We start from the raw sequence: 21,976 nt of genomic DNA, 5'->3' as shown, positions 1-21,976 counted from the left end.
CTATTTTTTGGATGGTTGCAACATGCAAGTCGTCAATGAGAACCAGATTAAAAAATGTAATTATCTATTTCGGAGAAAGCATACAAATACCTCAAAGAAACCAACATGGGCAATATACACCCTTCTGGAGCTAATGTCTAACATCTCACTCTGTAGGGCTGGGCATCGTTCAAAATCTTTCAATCCTGTGGGAATTTCGATTCCTCAGTTTCGATGCTGGTTCCTTACAATACTTTTTTTAAAGTCGTTTTAAAGTTCCAAAATTATGAAAAAAACACTTTTTATGGGATTTGGGGTGTTATTTTGTGTCTGTGGTGCTTCCACACGCATACAAACTTAGAAAAAAACATCCATGCTGTTTTGAGTGAGATCCAGGTTTCTGAATGTCCTCTGCCTTCAGTCTCCGGGTGAGCTGCTCAAAATCTGCACGGCTTTCTACGTCACTAGCCGAGACGAGGTGGCTAACCTTAGCACATGCTAGCGCTAGCATACTAGCTTAGTCTCAATGGCAAAACACTGCTACAACACGCACTAGTTCACCATAATCTACAAAAAAACTACTTACATGTCCCTGTTCAGCAGGTATCCCACAAGTGTCCCTCGTTTAGAAGAAGTCTCCCAGCTAATCCTGCCTAGTACTGACCAAAGTTGGAGAAAGAGTTATCTAGCTGATGTGATTTTACCTAGCTACTGCACACTCCCAACAAAGATAGTATAGAAGTAAGATGTCTCACTCTGTAATTAAAAAAAGTGAGATGCCTCACTCTGTAGCTAAAACAGAGGCCTAAACACACAGGGTGAAAACAGGAGCTGTAGCAATGTGCGGTTCAGCAAAAATATGGTGTTTTTTGAAAAGGAAACCATGTAAACCTATTCTGGTACAACCTCAAAATACAATTATGAACCTGAAAATGAATAAAATGTGGGCGCTTTAAAATCCATTTCAACATCAACACAAATACATTAAACACAAAACTTCTATTTTCCACCTTAATTGTAAATCAAACAGTCAGATACTCAGGATTGGTATCATTACCAACTGGACCAAAATTAAAAAAAGAGAAACCTTTTTGCCACAACATGAACATATTTTAAATAAATAAACAAGTGACATTGTGTACAGGCTAATATTGAACTCACTAAAATGCAAAGGCATGAAAACAACAAAGACTTTTTAGTGCAAACTGCATAATGACATAAACCTTTAACAATAAACTTGGTGACTGCCTTGTTGTCAACATTGAACTACCGTATGGAGAACTAACTTAAGTGCAAAGAAATGTAATTGAATTGCTTTGTTGTTGAAAGTTGCTGTAGAAATAAAGTTGCTTTGCCTTACAACCTCAGCCTGTCAGTCAGTCATCAGGGAACAGAATCCACTGTTGTGCCTGCTTGTCTCAAAGGAAGTATAACGTCAACAGCACCGCGACCGCTTTTGCCTCAAGTCGCCATTAATATCAAATCGCTGTCTTCGTGAAGTTTTGAATAAATGTAACCACACTTGAAACCATTTTATTGGCATTGCCATGACTCACTGTAACTTCAACAAAACTGCAGAGCCAACATACTTTTCTTGCGTTTACTCCGTCCGCACCTCTACACCTCTGCGCGTGCATGTGTGTGTTTTGTTTGGTGCCATAAAAGTAATGATGTATAGTCCCAGCCCTATCACTCTGTCAGTTAAGCACTCTCTTTTTAAAGATTCTGATTCTGAAATTATTCCGCCTGCTCACTTTATCTTCCTTCTTTTTCATTAATCTTCCTCATTCAGCCTCTTTTGTATGTGTTAAATGTCCAAAGGTTCAACTTTGACGGTCATGGTCACTTACTGGTCATGGTTTTTGAGTACGCAACAGGAAGCGCGCAACAGGAAGCGTGCAACAAAGCGGAAACAGGAAGCATGAACGAGCTCCTGGGCAACCGGATGCCAGGACTCTCAGAGTGATTGTAAGTCTCTCTTCTAAACTTACTGGGTTAAGATGAATTCTTTCATGGTGAATGAAAGGCTTGATTCAACGAAGTAGTTTATTGAATGAAATAGAACGTAGAAATAGCAAAGTCTGTAGCCTTTCTTCATTAGTGCCACCTCTGTTCAGGAGAAGACTGCAACAAGTATAAACAATTACGGCGCTCCAATGACGTCAGCGGCGACTGTAAAACGGCCCTAACTCCATCCCTGGGTTTAGGGTTTCTCAGCAATCAGGCCACTTATTTTACATCAGTGTTTAATTGAAATCTGTGCCAAAAGGACCAAAACAACATGTGACTCACAAACTGCATCTGTTCTGATTCTAGATTGTGTGTGTGAGTGTGTGTGTGTTTTGTTTGTGTGTTTGTGTGAGGGAAGCATTAGATTGCAACAGGGTATGAGCCAAAGGAGGGAGAAGAGAGTGAGAAAGAGATTCAGCATCAACTTTACCCCATGGGATTGGTCGCCATGGCTACAGAAGCATTTTCAGCAGAACGTGGGACAAACATAAGGACGGGTGAGAAAGACACAGAGACCGAGAGAGAGAAAACATGGCGGCACAAGTGTGTTTATGTGGATAGTAATGTAGATAAAACAGTCTTAATAGTAAATATAGAATAGAAATGATTGCAGAGTGTTGTACTGTACATATACGTGTATCAATGTATTAACTTCCCAATATGATTCATCTGAACATTCAGGATGCAGTTACAAAAACACACCTGCCATTTAAAGCACTGCAGCTAGGTTACCACAAGATACTGGATCTCCAACAGAAAACACATAAGACGGAAGGAAAAAACAGTGACCCAATACGCCCTCCAACTTGAATGGAAAACAGAGACCAATGAGAACAAACAGCATCAAGAGACCATAACATCTCATCTTACAACCAGACAATCAGACTCCATCTATATTTCAAAAGCTACGGAAAACTGTGACAATGGGCCGTCATGATCTGAGATCAATGGAGGGCATCTTTAATGAGGGGGGATCCTGTTTCCATGCTGACATGCTAACTGCAGTATCACCTTTAGGCAATTTGTCCGAATTCTGTAACGAACCTTGAGAAAGAGTAATTGAACTGTGCATTAAATCCTGTTTTCTAACATGTCTCATTGTCTAGAGAAGTGAATATAACTGGAACCTTGAATTATTAATTGTATTTTAATGGACACAGTGTCATCTTTTATGTTACACAGCATGGCATTTTTGGGGTCTGACTGACAAGCAGCCACAAGCATTATTAAAGAAAACTATCTAACCACTTAACAACTCCATTTCACTTCAACTAATTTGAAGAACGTTCTATGTGCCATGCCTTTGCAATGTAATGTACTTGTATCAGCAGCTTGTTACTGAAAACAGTATGTGGGCAAAACTTGTGCTCAACACAATAAACAACTGTGGGATTTTTGTCTCCGCAATAAGTTTGTCAATATTTGCATAAAGTACAGCCAATGTTACTGGTTTATGGATTTACTGGATTATTTTTGGAGACTATAGAGAAGAGACTTGTAAGAGCTGGTTTTGCTTGACAGTGTTGCAATGGACCTACCAAGTGTGTGTGTGTGTGTGTGTGTGTGTGTGTGTGTGTGTGTGTGTGTGTGTGTGTGTGTGTGAGAGAGAGAGAGAGAGAGAGAGAGAGAGAGATGCGCTCTGCTGCGTTCACCGGCAAAGTCACTGCTTTCTCAAGGACACTGCGGCTAGGGGGCAAGAAAGAGGGAAGAAAAGATACACGGGAAGAGAAAGAAGGAAGAAGGCAGAAAGAAATGAAGACATTTAGTGATAGAAGGCCAAGTACCATGAAGAGATAAGCAGAGAAAATGGGAAAAGGACCAAAGATAAGGAAGCAGATGAAAAGTGTGAGAAAAAGAGAAGGAGATGGAAAGAAGTGGGACAACACTTCTATGTAAAAGTGAACATATTTCTTTACACTATATGTAGTAACCAGAAAACACTGTTTGGCTTATTACCTTGAATATGTTAAACAAAATACAAACTAGGGCTGAAGCATCAACCATGGCTCAACCTATGTCAAATTATGTATAAATTATTCTGTATAAACTGTATAAAATGTATAAATTATTATTTGAAATAAAATATGAAAAATGCCAATGACAATTTACCAGAGGTCAAAGTGGTACTTTCAATTTATAGTAGTTCAAACTAACGTGTGGTATATTGACTTAAAAAATTGAGTCAAAAAGCAAAAAAGTCCTGTCAGTGCTCCTCTTGTACCATCCCTCTCGTTCCCATTGCCTTTCTGTACATCCATGGCCCCCAGTCCTGTGCATGAGCACGACGCTGTTTGGCATCAGTAGTGTTATAATAGAGAATAGGAATAGTGTGTTACTTGGTCCAAACCACTTTGTTTAAAGCCAGGGCTGTGTATGAACACCAGCTGTTTTCAGCGCGCACACAGTGTAGATACAGAGGAGATAATTACTGAATTTAACAAAATGTGTATTAGATTACAATCGCAGACTCCACCTTTAATGTTTGTATAGATTTTTTGAGGTTCTTAAAATCATCATCTAATCCTTACAGCCGCACTAATACAAACTTAAATGACACCAACAAGCCACCCCAGAAACACAGAGAGTCCACTGAGCAGCAGCAGACATTGTATAGTTATGTTGTGCACACTGAGGAGTCTTCCTTGACTGGTTCAGTCTCACCAGTGATCCACTAAAACCTCTACAGCAATCAATTATTTACACATAAACACACACAGGCAGACCCCAAAACACTCCCACTGAGATGATAGCAGGGAAGGTTGCTGAGTGAATTGCATAAAAGCTACTTTACATACATAAGTAGGCAGTTTACCAAAGCAGCGAGTGAACTCGGCAACCACACGGACCACAGTCCCGGACCAACTGTGATCAAAATTGTGTCTAACCTGAAGGCATCCTCATGTCCGCCTGTAACACTGAGGTCCAGACCACAAGATAGATGTGGGGCTTATTCAGATACACTGATGGGAAAGGCCGAAATACATGCATAGAGGCTTACAGGTCAGCAGATAGACATAAACAGAAAGACAAAACACAGAGAAAAAAAGTTTTAAGCTTTTACAAAAATTAGAGTCACAGGTATGTGTTGTTTACTGGCTGAATAAGCTGCTCAGTAAACAATGAGCCAACACTCCTACAGCAGACTGAATACAGTCCACAGAGCTATACAGACGGAGAGATGAAAATGGATTCCATTATTGTTTTCACTCACCTCCCTCTGTCCTCCAATCTGTTTATCTGCCTTCTCTTTCAGCGTCTGTCAGTCTGGAGTCACAGTGTCAGTGCAGGCAGGGTTTAGTACCTGAGAAGACAAAAGTTCAAAGGTCAGTTAACATCACTGCGACATCACTTAAGGATCATGTTCAGCTCGACACCCTGACCAGCTGACATCACAGGGGGAGTTAAAACAATGAGGTGCAAATACTAATATGCTTGTGCACTTAATGTAAGTATCATGCATTTCATGCACACTCACACAAACACACAAGTGCTGTCTAACTAAGGCATGATAGAGGGAAATAGAGAGTTAAACAGACACTGAAAGATGAGAGGTTGAAAGACTAACACCTTCATTAGGGAAGTGCACATTTAATCTCTGTGCGATAACAGTCATTATTTTGCATTTAAGTATGACCGATCCACTTGTGCACATAGCAAACCCTCATTGGTATATTACTTCTGACTCTCCTTCCTGAAAACATCAACTGTAAAGGCAGTGGAGAAACGGTAAGGGCAGAGGGGACAGGGCTAGAAAAAGAAAATAATATTGGAAAGGAAGCAAACATAAAAGAGAAGAGTAAAAAAAGAAATCATAAGAAGGAACAGAAACACAGAAGCGTACAAACACTCATTGACCAGCACATTGAGACCCTGCCCCTGAAGAAGAAGTTGTCTCTCCCTTTTGCATTTGCATATGTGCCACTCTATAAATGCCTGCATGCAGCATCAATCCCATTTACACATTTGCTTTCCATGCAAACAGATTACACAGAATGCGCCTGAAACAAAGATTTCCAGAAAATGCTGCAGTTTATTCCTCTAGGACTTTGAGAAAAGCTCTCTTTCCCAAATTTCCAGAGCTTGTATAGGGCAAAATATTCTTAACTAAAAACCCTACCATTGTTCTATCTACCATTGTCATTTGATACTTTACTGTGAAACAAAGCTACAGTGACACTTAAGAACAATTTAAGAGCTACTGGCTGCCCTGTAAAGCACTGTTATATCTTCTTTTACATTTTACTTTGTAAACATTAGCATAATTAGGTTGTTGTTTTTAGACAGGCCACAGTGTCTTCATTCTTCTATGAGCTAAAACAACTTAAGGCACCATGTGTAGCGAAGTCTTGACAAACCTGATACAACCAACTGATGCTATGAGACACAGTCACACTGCCAAGAAAATCAAACACCACATCTACAGTATTTGCCTTGTGTTGTTTGGGGAAGTGGTCACACCTTGTATACTAGAGCATAACTGAGGTGGGTGTTGGTTGGTTTAATGGTACAGTCCTCCAAGACAAACTGGTTCCCAGTCACATTCTAACTGCAAGTCTATTCACAACTCACACACACACACACACACACACACACACACCACACACACACACACACACACACACACACACCACACACACACACACACACACACACACACACACACACACACACACACACACACACACACACACCACACACACAACACACACACACACACACACACACACCACACACACCACACACACACACACACCAGACAAATCAGACTTACAAGTATACTGTGTTTGGTAATCACACACACACACAACTTCAGATTTGTATGTGTTTAAAAAAAAAAAGAAGAAGGTATGTTTAAAAAAGAAATTAACAATTTTTGATAGAATTCAGTTGTAAAACTTTTGAGACCAGTGACTGTATGTATGCAAGTTAGAGTCCAATATGTCCTACAATAAACAAGAATACACTATTGAACATTTTATGTCTTGGACAGTGAATCAAAACTATGACGAGTACAGTGTGCAAAAATGAGAAGCAAGCAGGTAAATAGGACATACAGCCTTCATTTGAGTGCAGACGCACCGCCAAAAACCATACACAGCCAAATCAAAAAAGGACAGACAAAGATCAATTTTTCAAGCAAAAGATGGATCATTATTGTTAGTCAGCAATCTGTTGTAGTAATTGCAGTTTGATAAAAAAATATTACAACTGTACATCATATAGGCCTAATAAATATGGAATCAGAATATTGATCACATCACAAACAAAACTGCTGTGTAAAGCCACACTGTATTGAGCGATGTTAATATTATATCTAAAGATTATTCCTATCTCATTATTCTTCACAGACAATCTGGCAGATGTATTAAGCAGAAACAAACTTTGGCCTGAGGTCAGACTTGAAAATCATTTTTCACACCTCTAACAGGCGTGGTAGTATTAAAAAAACTCATATCACAGATTTGTAGAGCCTGACCAATATATCGTATCAGCATTTATAATGGCCGATTAAATTCCCTTTTAATTTTTTAAATATTCGTTCATCAGAATCATATATGATGACAAATAAATGATTCTCATAAATGAATATTTAAAAAATTAAATAAATAACGGACGGTCAACCTTGTTATGACTGTTGGCGTAGCATAGAGAACTCATAAATAACTACAAATAACTAATGTTAGGTAAATCTCTTTATGTTTTGTTATGCGTTTCTGGATTTTTAAAAACAAAATGTATATATCGACCGATATATCGAAATATTGGATTTTTAAATAACCAAATATTTGTCTCGTATCGGCCTTAAAAATCCTTTATCGTCGGGCTCTACAGATTTGTATATGTTCCCTCTGTACTGTAGCAGAGCACTTGAGAGAGAGGTTAATGGAGATGTACTGTCAAATAATAGTCTACAGTGACTGACACGCGTTCTCAATAGAGTGCTCACGAGAAAGAGAAACAAACCTTTAGCCGACAGCATAATCTAATTTGCCCATTCTTCCCTTGTCATTTGTAAACCATTACTGATAGTGATAAATAAGAAGCAAGGTGTCAAACTGAGAAGCACTGGTGCAATGGAGCATTAAGAAAGACATAATGTAATGCTGCAGTAGGTGGTATTAGAACCTGACTAGGTGAAAACAGGGCAGAGCACTCTCCATCTACCTCCATGAATAAAGCTAAGCACTCTCCAGCTCTATGAGTCAAGCCCACCATTAAGCTGTTCCTTTCCATGCATATGAATCGGATCATTCTCACATAGTACACATTTCACGACCCTTGCGTTGTCAGAAATCTATGTTTGGATTCTGGTGAGCACAGGTGCCTTGACAATACCTTTGTCTCTGGTAAATCCCTCAGAGAGTTCCTGATCAAAGGGGCTGTTTAATCAGCTGGAGCCTTCACAGCGTAATGTGTGGTGATGTAGCCATTAGCCAGACTAGTAGAGTGCTACAGCCAATAGTAATAAACTTATTCAAGTGTGAACACAACATAAAGGTGGATGTTGTTGTGGATGAAACCAATGCTACCATTTTTTGCTTCAGTTCTATTGTGCTGCACAAATGTGTTCTCTGAACATCATTACAAATGAAGATGCATTACTGTCAACAATTTCCCAGGTTTCCTGGGCTTTACAGTGTGTTGGCTGTCTGGTTGTTATCTGCTTTATTTTTTTATCTTACAATACAATAACCTGACTTTACTTTGTGTTGTCTCTAACCACCATTGCATTATGTTTGTTACAGCTCCAGGCTTTATTATTATTAGCATGAAGCTAATCACGAAATGCTGCTTATCTAGTGATTTCTTAATCACAATCCTAATCAGATTATTGTATTAATATTACAGCCAGTGAAAATGTGGTAATTCTTTAGCTTTGAGTCTAAGTGAGATTGACGTGTCATGGAAAGCGCATTAGTTGATCGCACTGTAAAACACCAGAGTGCTTTCATGAAAATATAATAGGCCATTCCGTCTAATTGTAAATTAGTTTTGCTATTCAACTTGTGAAATAAAATTAAACTGACAATCCTTTTTTAATATTCATACAATCTAATAGTAATTATGATGTGCGGGAGTATGCCTAACCTCATTCTCAATTTATAAATATTACATGTAATCCTAATCGAGATAATCTCCGTTATAAATCATTTTCATTACAGTGATGCTCTTGCATACACACTTCAGATTAGTATGTGTTTAAAAAAAAAAAAAAATGTTTAAAAAACAATTAACATTTTTTTCAATAGAATTCAGTTATAGGACTTTTGAGACCAGTGATTGTGTATGTATAAAAGTTAGAGTTCTAGGTTCTAGGTGCAGGTAACCAGACAAAAAGTTGCAGATAAAAAATATACACAGGCGCACACCCACTAATGCCGTAATGAAAGATTGCAGTACATACAGAACCACTTGCCTAAGAGGATCAAAGCCTTCTCTTAATAATAATAATTTGTACTTTATTAATCCCACAAGGGAAATTACAATACTTTCCCTCTGTTGTTAGAACACACATTAAACAGAGGCCTGAAATACACACACATGCTCAGTTCCAATACATGCACTAATGGAGAGATGTCAGAATGAGTGGGCCGCAGACATCGATGGACAGGCACCCCGAGCAGTTGGGGGTTCGATGCCTTGCTCAAGAGTACCTTGACAGTGCCCAGGAGGTGAACTAGCATCTCTCCAGCTACCAGTCTACCCACATACTTTGGTCCATATAGGGACTTGAATTAGCAACCTTCCAGTTCCAAACCCAATTCCCTACAACTGCCACCCCCAAATTATACTTGGTTGTATTTGGGGGTATATAATTATTATATTATACATGCAGAGCAGACATATACACACAGTGGAAGAAGCTCTGAAATTGGTTCTCTGTTTCTATATATCGTACATGAGAAAGCCTGACCCATAGATCTTTACGGACTTAGCCTTGTCTTTAGGAATTCCAATCAGGAAACAATTAGAAGGTGAAGGTTGAGATGGGTTGCAGCTGAATGGAATGGAGTGTGGGTGGTTAGGCGGGACAGCAAAAAGATCTGTTCTGCACAAAAGACTTTGATCAAATCTATGTTTGCATCCCTCCCATAGCCACAACAAGGTACAGAATGCATCAGTAAAATGGGATGATAAAGCGTGAGGAATGAAGATGCTGATACGCATGCACAGTGAAAGAGAAAGAACCTGAGCTTGTGAGAAGGAACGTGAGAATGTACAGGGAGTTTCCAGGTTCAGCCTGTTGTTCTTCATTTTTGTGTGTGCCCTCCTTCCACTCAACAATACAAGCAATTTAAGCTTATACAGATCCAGCCAATTGCAGAACAATTTGCTGCGGACTGCATTTCTTTATTCCTAGGAGCAAGTGTTAAGAGAAATCTTCTCTTGTGAAAGAAATGATCTAAACCAGTTCAATTTTAGATTTTGAGAACACACCACTTATCTACAGTATTTTATGCAGAAAATATTAATAAGCTTAAAAGGAAAAGGCCATACTGCAGGTTTCATGCAAGAAACATAGAGATTGTCTATGAACGCCACGGCAGTTAGCGCACGCGCGCACGCACGCACGCACGCACGCACGCACGCACGCACGCACGCACGCACGCACGCAAACACACACAAGTCCCAGTCATTGGTTGTGATCTGACGTCTACAAAGACACCTCTGTTTCAAATATCACTAAAGGCCCCCGCTATCCTTCGCTCTAGCAATTGGTGCTAGTTTGTGGCCAATCTTGTGCTAGGCGTAGGTCCCTAAAATCACAAATGAGTCTACATTCAGTACTTGTTTAACACTAACCCATTATGCAGCAGAACACAAACACTATACGCAGGGCCTTGAAGGCAGTGCAAAATGCCTTTGACACGAGTGCAGTGTAGGAGGCATAACTTAGACCTCGCCAATGAATGCTGACACACCAAGGAAAGAACACAGAAAACACCAGTATAATGTTACAAGAATAACTAATTTGTGGCTGACAGCATTCTGTGTGATACAGAAAAAATATGATATTACTATTTGTCTAAGTTGTAACAATATCTGACTTGTTTTTTGTATCAGTGGAAATTGAACCAATGGGAAGTCTAGCATACATCTTTTATGTGGCAAAACTGCTGGGGATCCTCTATGCAACTATAGTGTTTTACCTAGATATAAAACAATGTATCATTAACTAAGTTCTTTATCAACAGAACATTACTTGTCGACTATTTTTAATAATCAATTAATTGTTTTCATCATTTTTTACTAGCAAAAGAACAAATAAAAAACTTAATTGGTTCCAGCCTCTCAATTATTGAGAATTTGATACTATGCTTTGTCCTATGTGATAATAAACTGAATATATTTGGGTTTTGGATTTTTGTTGGTCAGATTTGTCTGACCAACAAAACTCCAAGATCAAGTTTAAGACGTCACTTCAGACTTTAGAAAATAAGAACAGGCATTTTCCCCCATTGTTATCAATTGATTAATCGATTAACCATTATAAAAATCACTACACAAATAAAAAAACAGAGGCTCCTGTGTGATTGATGAATACAAAGGACACACAAGTGTGATAAAAATGTCAATAACAAAGACACTAGCTCTACTGTAGTCAATACTGGGATCTGTCCTTTAAAAGCAAAATATGAACACACGCCTGCCTTTCAGTGAAACCTTGGACGTATATGGTCTGTTTGATGTCACTGTGAAGTGTGTCATACATTCAATTAGCCATGCAACCAATGGACACAATTCACAATGTTTTTTGTTTTTTTATAGACCGTGCTGCAGTGAGTAAATGCTGTGCCCATCCAGATCTATCATAACAATCTGACATCTGACAGAGCACTCAATCAGGACATGATGAAGGCAGACAAACGGGAATGGGAGTGAGGAAGAGTCTTGACTCCTTGTGCTTCTCTCACCCACTCTTGTATCAACACATACAAGCACACACACACCAAATGCGAAAGAGTGACTAAGTCTCGCCCTGGGCCTCATACAGTAGCTCTTAACACATTCAAGCCTTGCCCAATAATTTCCCTTATCTCTAGGTTGCCATAGCTACAGCCTGCCTCCATGTCTGTACTTTGGGAAGGATGAGACTGTACCACTGTGTCTGTGTGTGTGCATGTGTGGTAACCCTGCAGATAGGGTCTTGACACTTCCTATCTGTCAACCTTACATTCACACTCAGATTGAACATCTGAGACGGGAAGCTGTGAGATAGCAGAGGAGTAAGATGCGCTGAGAGAATGGAGAAAATAACTCTAGTGTGGTGGATGCGATTGCTTGTGACCCCACACATGTCTTCCAAATCAGTACTGTCACCATGGGACTTTCCGATTTCTCAATTTTGTGCCTCGGCAAGTGACCCGGAAATAGTTTTCAGCGCTCTATCTTGAAGGACATCCAAATTCCTAAAATGCATCTCGAGGAGCAAGGAGGCTTGCCGGAGGAGCTATTAGCGAGGATACAGCCGTGTATCCTTTATGGAAGCCTTTTTAGCACATGTGATGTGAAAAGAGAGACAGGAAAGAGAAAGGGAGAGGGAGAGAGAGAGAGAGAGAGATCTATTTCTATATGAAATAGGGAGAGGTTAAGTTAAAACATTCACTGCGCTTGGGGCTCTGCTGCTTGTCTCCTCAGACTGACTGGTATATTCCAAAAGCGCTCTGAATTTACAAACGGGTACGGTTTGTGCCAGTGTGAAAGAGATAGAGAGAAAAATTATCACCTGTGCCTTGTACTGTATATAGGTTGTATAAATAGATAGATAGACATGAGTGTGTAAATAATATATACCTGTGTGTGTGTGTGTGTGTGTGTGTGTGTGCGCGCGCTCCAGGTGCACCCATGTCCTCATACGTGTTCTTCTCCACACACTACACCAGATGTCACCTTGCAAGCACACCACGCAGATGTGTGTGTTTGTTTGTTTGCTATCAGGTAGATGACAAGAATCATATAAACACTTGAGGATCAACATATCACTGAAACTCCCACCATCTGCCTGCCAGCAGACAAATATAAACACATATCTTCTCTTACGCTGCCATTTCTTTATCTCCCTGCATTGCTCCACTTTTTTCTCTGTTCTTGCTCTCTGCAGTCCTGCCATCCATCATCATTAGGAGGCGAATAGATGACCTGTCTACACCTGCAACCACGCTGTCCTTTTACTCTCTGGAGAGGAGAGGAGAGGAGAGGAGAGGAGAGGAGAGGAGAGGAGAGGAGAGGTTGAAGTTTTAGCCATTTAAGAAACAGTGAAATTTGTATTCTACTTCTCTAAATCATACAGTATTTCTATATGAGGATTATACCATCTCCCCTCTCTATGATAATAACCTGTAGAACAATGTAGCAACATACTACATTTTCTTGTGATACATATACATGATACATATATGATAAATATGATATGATATGATACATATGACACATTATATCTTGTTAAACAAGAGGTGCCCTTGAGCAAGGCATCGATCTCCTAACTGTGTGGGGTGCTGTGCTGCGGCAACCCATTATTCTGACATCTCTTTGATGCATGTGTATGTGTGTGCGTGCGTGTCAAGAAAACAGAATAAAAATGTGTTTAAGTATATTATATTATTAATATTATGTAATATTAATAATATATGTTATGTTATATCATACTGCATGTGTATTTGGATTGAAATGCAAATTCAGACTTATTTCTCTAGTCACAGTATAACACCACCAAATAAAGTCCTGAGAGTATAATTAAAAACTTGGTTCAGAGATAAAACAAATAATAATCATAAAAACCTGACATAAATTTATTTATGATTTGCTATGGTTTATGTGCATAATTTTCTGCAATTATGCTCAACCTATTATTATTATTATTAGGGCTGCCCCCTGAAAGTCAAAGATTTGAATCTTTAGTCAGAGACCTCTCAACTGAGATTCTTCAAGATGAGAAGTCAAGTTTATTTTTAACTTTTTATTAGTCTGTCAGCGTGCAGTATACTTCTAGGGACATGTTGGTCCCCAGAAGTAGCCGCAGAGTAAGCGCTCGTCACGCTGCTATTCAGGGTAAAATCATTCCACTACCTCAAGTTGTCCTGTCTACTCAGTGAAGATGTCTGCGACGGGTACAGGTGCAGGCAGTGAGACCAGGCAGCTGCCCGGAGGAAGATAGACCTTGCCTAGTCAGGCTTCGAGGTAACGTTATCTTCTGCCTTCTGCTTAGAAGTGGTACATTTACATCATACGGCAACTTAACACAATATAGACTTTTGTTGGATTTCCAGTCTCTCACATTTCTGATTCGTGTCTAGCGTAGTTAGCACACATTAGCTTGGAGGGCTAACTTGGCTTGATTACCTGAATATCACTGTCCGATTAGAAAATCTGGCAATTCAATAAAGCATTGCTTAATAGTCGATATGTAAAACAAATTGTAACTTGTGCCCAAAAAAAACGCAGGGAATTGGTGAAGCTTTACATCCCTGGCAACAACTAAGATGGAGGAGGAGAGGAGCGGAAGGAAGCATACGGATAAGGGGAGGACGAGTAGAGGACAAAGTATTGTCTCCTGTTAATATGTGAAAAATAACTCTGGTGCTGCCTGGTGAATGGGCTAACTAGGTCACAGAATTCCCAGAGAGAGAGCGAGAAAGCCAGAGAGAGATAGGTTTTACATTGATTTAGTCTGTAGTATCAGTCTGAAGCAGAAGTCAGTCTCACTCTTTACCGTAGGCTGTGAAGGTTGAGAAACACCTCTATGCATATCCATTTAATGAATCCATCCATCTATCCATCTAATATTCTGCAGTATCCACTGCAGTATCACGAGATTGGGTTCACGAGAACGAGACGAGACGAGATTTTTTAAAAAAATTAAAGAAATCCTCGATGAAATATATGAATGGAAAATAGTTTTTTTATTCAACTGAAAAATCACAAAATGCAAAACAATTTAGGTGCATTTTGAAATCAACTATAAATGATGAATGTTATTTAACTTTTTTTTTTTAGTATTTTAATGAATTTTATGCAGTAAAGGACGTGCAAACACTGCAAAATGTTTTGTATAAACTCTACCAACTGGCTTCTGCCCTGTACAATTTCACACGAGAAATCTAACTCCTTTCCACAAACCGAACATAAAAAAATGAACAGTATAAATAAAATTGATGTGTAAATAACAGAAAAATAACACTTTAAATGCAAACAGTAAGTGTATCAATAACCAAAGTACTGCTCTCTCAAAACTACAAGTGCAAACAGAAACAATTTTTTTCTTCAAGCATGAAAAAGAGAGAAACTACACAGAACAGCCTAAAATATGGTCATGTTCTTTTTCAAGAATTTAAGCATGTCGACTGTTTCCACAAAATGTTGCCACACAAATGATTTAAAAGTGGCAGGGGGATCTTCAATAGTGATTTCACGCTCCATCACGCTGACATCCCATCGCCTCACGAGACAACTTTTCACCTCGACGAGAAATCTCGTCACGTTTTAATCTCGCGAGATCTCGTAAAACGAGATCTCGTCACACCCTTAGTATCCACCCATCCCACATCTTTTTATAACCCCCTTTCCCTCCGACTCTAGTTTACACCCTCATTCCTTCCTTCCTCTGCTGATAAACATAGCCTTGACTTTATCACATCCACTTGCTAGCCTCTGCCCCTCCAGTTCCTTCCTTGCAATTAACCCGGTCTCTCTTTCTTTTCACCGTCTTTCTCTCTCTGTAAATACACATTTCTAACACACCCCACTAAATGGGTGCGTGAAACTTGGCGTGTAATGCATTGCCAGTTAATCTATTCATAATACAGCATTTAATTACCCATCAGTTAAGCAAAGTGAAACATCTTGAACATCTCAAAATCAGTCACTGGTTAATGTGATATTGTGCTTTCTGTGGTTAGTGTTATCTGGTAATTTATTTGGCCTCCAAAACGTGATTTAATTTGGTTAATTTACTAACTAATTCACAACAGTAATTGCTGTCAAGTTACTAAATTATTTTGTCTGTGGTTTTTGGTCACGTGCTACGCTGCACTATGTTCCATGTCAAATTCTTTTGCTTTGTTTCCCCTCTTTCCTTCTGTACCTTTTTAACTATTTAATCCAGTATTATTATTTATGGAGCACCTGGAACCAGTTTAGTTAAATGTAAGGACCGGGCAATATTAACAAAATATTTATTGTATCCCCATATCGGGAATTTCATATCTTGGTTCATCACAATATAGCATGTTTTCTGGTAATTCAATTCATAAATAGTTTATATAAAATAACCACATTGTAAAGCCTATTTTTATATATGTATGTGTGAATTAAATATTTAACAAATGAAAAGTATTTTCTCATTCAATTATAAACTTTAGTACAAAATGAACAAAACGTGCAAGGATCAAAATGTAAAGCGCCGTCCAAATGACATAAATGTTCCTGTAACACAGTAAGACTGCTGGTTTTTGACATTGCATCGAAAATATATATAAGAGACATTTTTATACCATTTTGATGATATATATCGTCATATCCCCCAACTCTAAATGTAAGTATAAAACCATCTTTAAGATTATGTTTTGGGCCTTTATTGCATTTATTTATAGGACAGATTAAATTCAGGAAAGTGGGAAAGAGAGAGGGGGATAACATGGTTGAAACTGAACATGCAGCTGCTGTGACAAGGACTGAGCCTCTGTACATGGGACGTATCCTCAACCAGATGAGCCAACCAGGCACCCCATCTTTAAACGTTTCCTAAAACTTATCTTCTTTTCTTCTTACACACTGGATCTGCTCAGCTGCTACTCTGTGTTCATGCAGCTACAGTGGGTTAAAGATCTGAGGATTTGGGATTATTTTACATAACTGGACAACCCTTTTAAATTGTTTTTAATAATTACGCTATTTTCAGATCGACTTTAAATTACAAAGACACTGTGAAGCTTTTATCACAGTTTCTCTACCACAAATTCTAATCTATGAAATGTAATACCATCCACCAAATATGTCATGCTCTGCTGTGTTTCTGGGTTAATACTTGCCCCAGCCAACACAGCAGAAATAAGAGGAAACCATAAACCATGCAATGTGTGTGGATCATCAATTCTTAGCAGTAATTAAAATCTTTATAGATGAAGAATGCTGTAAGCATACTAACTACAGCGCAGACTATTCGTCTGGCTACTGTACATACTGCACTAGCTGTTTGTGTGTGCCAGAGCATACATCTAGAAGACAAATGAATATGGGAGTGCTCTTGCACTCTGGGATTTCCCAGCTGTGTATTTTCTCTTGAACTCAAATTAAAAAATGTTGGTTATTGGTAAGCAATATGTGAAAAAGTAGTACGCATGTAACTTCTCAGTGAAGGTCGATTTACTACTTAATAATCAAGCTGACATTTTTGCTCCTTTTACTTGCCATAATTCTGCTAATTCATCTTTCTTATTAACTGTATCTAGACTGTAATCTACCAATTTTCCACCGGTCGCATCTGCACTATGTTCTCCCGCAAGCAATTGCTGCCATTCATGGCAGTGCTTGATATTCCGTCCCAGAAGCGTGCGTGAAACGGCTCTCCGCTCCGGTAAAGCGCCAGGTCTATTTTCACCCGAGTCGCGGGGCATTATGACAGCCGGGCAGCAAGTGAAACAGCGAGAGCATCCAGTCAATTTACCAAAAGATACCCCCCAATACTGTATACTGTATTTCTCTAGAGATTCATCTTGGAGGTGGAGAAACATAATAGACTTCACAAGTCCTTTTTATAAAGACAACGCCAGAAAAGAGAACCATGGAGTTTTATTTCAGGAGTGCTTGGAGTGGAAGGTAGACACTAGCTCAATAAACACGTAATTATTATTTCAAGAACTTGTAGAGACGATAAAATCTGCGAGTCAGGCAGGCAAGATGCTCGGCTTCTGGGACAGTCCCAATGTGGTATGGTGCGTGGCATAGTAAAGAACAAAACAGTGGCGCAGCCAGAACGCAGCACAGACACACCTGGTGGAAAATCAGGGTAAGAATCCATATGTATGCAACTGCCTAGAGCTACTTAAAATGAGTCCAGAGCTTGAGACTGAGAACTCAAGGCCTCAATGGATTAACGTGCAGGATTGGTCAAAGGGCTGCTTTTTGGCTGGCTGACGAGGGGCGACAGAAATAGCTTGAGCTGACTACAGCATATGTAATGCACTGCAGCAGATCTCCAGGGTTCCATGCTTTTGCATCTAAACCACCTGCTGTATTTGTGTTTGTGAAAAAGAACCGCTTCATTAACTTTGTTAACTGGAGTGTGCATGTGATGGTGACAAGCAGGAGTTGTTGTTAGTGTGTTTTATAGAGAAATACTTATGGGTAAAATAACTCCCACATATTGTAATGGTGCAACGGTGCTCTGTAGTCTTTTAAACCAAGGGCCTACAGAGAGTCTAACCTAATCAACATAAAACACAATATTATTCTGTTATGTTGAGGTCTCTACTGTTGTTGAATAAACACTGCACTACAGTGTTACTACAGTAGATTTTGGCAGCACATAAGTACTCAGGGTTACTAAGAGAAAGTGTTAGTCTTATGTAAGCCTTCTGTGTGTTTTTATGCGTTGGTGGAAATTAAATAATGTTGGATTGTGTGTTAGCTGTGAGCTGACTAAAGCTTTAGGGTTATTGTGAGTTTAAACTCAAGACGGTAGCTTGCAATTTCATCGCAGCCATTACAGAAATTACAAACTGTAATTTGTATTAATTAATATTAATTAATTAATATATTTTTTAATTAGTTTTGGGGCATTTAGGCCTTTATTTGACAGAACAGATGAAGACATGAAAGGGGAGAGAGAGCGGGAATGACATCCCAGCTTTGACTACTGGGACAAAAAAATTGTAATTCTTGAGGTGTTGCAATGAAATATTTTGTTTTGAGAGTGTGTTAATGATAATTTTGTATAATTTCACTGCAACCAAAGCCCCATTTTCCATGTGTTTTCCTGCATCATTACCAGTTGATTTAAAGCAAACTGCTACTGTATGTTTCTGACAGAAAACAATGCTGGGCGTTGTTTAGAATCACTTAGACCTTCCTAACTGTAAGGTTTAAAGTCCATAAGCATTACAACAATAAAGCCATTTTATTACAAACTAAGAGGTTAGCAAATCTGTGTGTGTGTGTGTGTGTGTGTGTGTGTGTGTGTGTGTGTGTGTGTGTGTGTGTGTGTACAAATGCATGTACTGCAGTGTTGTTTTGGAAACATTACTGCATCTACGTGTGTAGTTCATGTCTGGATTAGGGATAGACAGATCCTATACTGGGCCTGGGCCGATACTGATACTCATACCTGAATCGGGTTTTGCAGAAAATGGGGCTGATCAATTAATTAATTCTAAGCTTTTTTTTTTCTCCACCCTACAACAGTTTAACTCACTGCCAGGTAGCATGCAGCTAAAGACACAGGGTAACGTTAGCTTACCGGTAACATGCAACGACAGAATAGGAAAAGCCTCCTGCTCTCCTGAAGTCACCGGTTTGGCAACATTTTTCCTCCACAATGAGTTATGTAAACAAACAACAAACCTTAAAGCATGTGGGCTCCAACAGGACTTGTGATTTTCCTAAACTCATGGCGCGTTTAGGTGCCCCTCATGAACCCATAGTGCATTCAGGTGCATTTGATTATGATCTTGCCTTACAGATACAAGAATGATCCCAGTCATTACCACACAGTAGGGCATTTAGCTTATTAATTAAACACTGGTCTCAGATAAGTACTCGGTATTGGCCGATACCCAAAGCCCAGGTAACGGTATCGAGACTAAAGGTATGTAGATGTAGATGAGGTAATAGCACTAGACTAATTAAATAGAGCACAAGCAAAAAGTCACGTATCAGTTTTGCAGTGAGCAAATTACCATCAATGATGCAGAGTGATGACATTAATTAAGTCTGCAGAGAAAGTTTCAATCTACGGCTCTGACGGTCAGTCAGGTACGCCGGCGCCGCCCTTCCTGGCCTCCATTCCGGCCTATCAACGGGGTCAGCCCTGTCTGCCGCTCCGCAACAATCGTCGCAGGAGACGAGAGAGGAGGAGTACGTGTCAGGCTCAGAGTATACCTGTTATCATCCTCCACCTGGTGTCCAATCATGTGTCCGATCTTCCGTGGAGTTCATCGGGTGCAATCTGCGGCATTCTCCGGTATGCAGTTTCCGGTGGCTCCGGCAGACTCAGAGTGCCCGTCTCCCCGCTGCTGGAACAGGAAGCGCTCAAAGCGAGGCTGTGGGCACGGGAATCTCCACGAGCTCCATCGTGCTTCCCAACAGACTGAAAGGCGCCCGATTTGCATGCCGCTGATCAACACTGGATCACTAACAAATTAGACTTTTATATTGAATGACTTTTTTACAACCAATGCGCTGGACTTTATTTTGTTGAAGGAAACCTGGCTGAAACCAGGTGATGACAGCGCCTTCTCGGAGCTCCTCCCTCCCAAGTCTTCTTTCCTCAACTCCCCCAGAGTGTCAGGTAGAGGTGGCGGGCTGGCCACTCTCTTCAGAGTACAGATGCAGCTTAATACCTGCACTTCGTTATAATAGTTTTGAACTTCAGCTGTTTGTGGCTGATCTGGATTCTCCTGTGTTGTGTGCAGTTTATCGCCCACCAAAACTCAACAAGGATTTTATATTTGAGTTTTTAGCGGAAGTTGTTTCTAAATATGACAAGCTCCTGGTTTGTGGGGATTTAAATATCCATGTGTGTTTTCCCTCAAACCCTCTTGCTCATGATTTTAAAACACTTTTGAACTCTTTTGGTCTCAACCAAAGTGTGGAAGGGCCGACGCATCCTCTAGTAGGGGTGGGAATCGCCATATGCCTCCGGATTCGATATCATCACGATACTTATGCCATGATACAACATTATTGTGATTTTAAACATATTGCAATATTCTGCGATATATTAAAAATGTTAATATTTCTAATTTCAAATGACGTCCCCAAAAGGAAACTTTGTCAACATCTAAGATACATTTCTCTGTTTGTTCATATCACTTCAATTGTATTGCTGCAAAATGGGATTGTCAAGCAGACAAACTGACCAAAACATCTATAATAAAAGATCGATACTTGGCGTCTGTGTATCGATACAGTATTGCCACTGAAAATATCGCGATACCATGCTGTATTGATTTTTTCCCATACCCCTATCATCTAGGCCATACCTTGGATCTCATTGTCTCCTGCGGGCTTTCAGTTTCACTTGGAGAAATAACTGAAACTGGTATCTCAGATCACTTCCCCGTCAGGTTTGAGATCAGTGTTCCACCGCCCGCTATTAACCCTTGTGTTGTCTTCCCGTCAAAGTGAAAATCAACACTTCTGTTGAGATTTTTTATCAATGTTTTTAAACTTTTTCTTACGTGTTTGTCTCTTTTTTCAACACTTTTAACGCTTTTTTTCAATGTTTGTCCCTTTTTTAGACGTTTAACACTACGTAACACTAACTTATCAACTTTAGTTTCACAGTTATTTTGGGAATTAATGGTCAATAAACCTCATTTATAGGAAATTATACCTAATGCATAAGAAAAGCAGAAATTAGGAATTGTTAAGACTAAATTTAAAGGAATGTATGTTGATGGATAATCACAGACTGGAATATGTCAACTTTTACTCAATACAATTTCAAAAACACTTCAATGTTTTTTTCAAATGCTATAAAATTGAGTAAGACACCCCAAAATTAATGAAAGTAGAGATTTGTACTTACCAAAGAGCATTGTGTAGAATCAATCATGTTATTTTGGGTAATTACAATGATTACAAGAACATTGATATAGGAAAACGGGTCAACTTGACCTGAGGACAACACAAGGGTCTCCTCAGCTTCTAGGCGCCGCTGCATCCCCTCCTCTTCAGCTGGAGAGTTTGGCTCTGCGTTTGTGGGCTCACAGTTAAGAATGGTCTGGTCTCTCCCTCTTCCCCACTCTGTGTTTCATTCCACCTGCAC

At 39.5% G+C, this 21,976-nt stretch overlaps 1 protein-coding gene across 3 annotated transcripts in view; it reads right to left on the bottom strand.

Annotated features, from left to right (window-relative positions):
* strbp (spermatid perinuclear RNA binding protein) overlaps nt 1-21,976 on the bottom strand; it is a 91,871-nt gene that overhangs the window by 53,452 nt on the left and 16,443 nt on the right. For all 3 annotated transcript variants that reach the window (XM_032539034.1, XM_032539033.1, XM_032539035.1), the window contains exon 2: nt 5,201-5,290. The gene's annotated coding sequence lies outside the window, so the exon portion shown is untranslated. The remainder of the gene's footprint in view (nt 1-5,200; nt 5,291-21,976) is intronic.

The sequence above is a fragment of the Etheostoma spectabile genome, chromosome 16 (assembly GCF_008692095.1).
Source record: "Etheostoma spectabile isolate EspeVRDwgs_2016 chromosome 16, UIUC_Espe_1.0, whole genome shotgun sequence".
In the NCBI taxonomy this organism is placed as follows: domain Eukaryota; kingdom Metazoa; phylum Chordata; class Actinopteri; order Perciformes; family Percidae; genus Etheostoma; species Etheostoma spectabile.
This window is presented reverse-complemented; position numbering and strand designations above follow the sequence as displayed.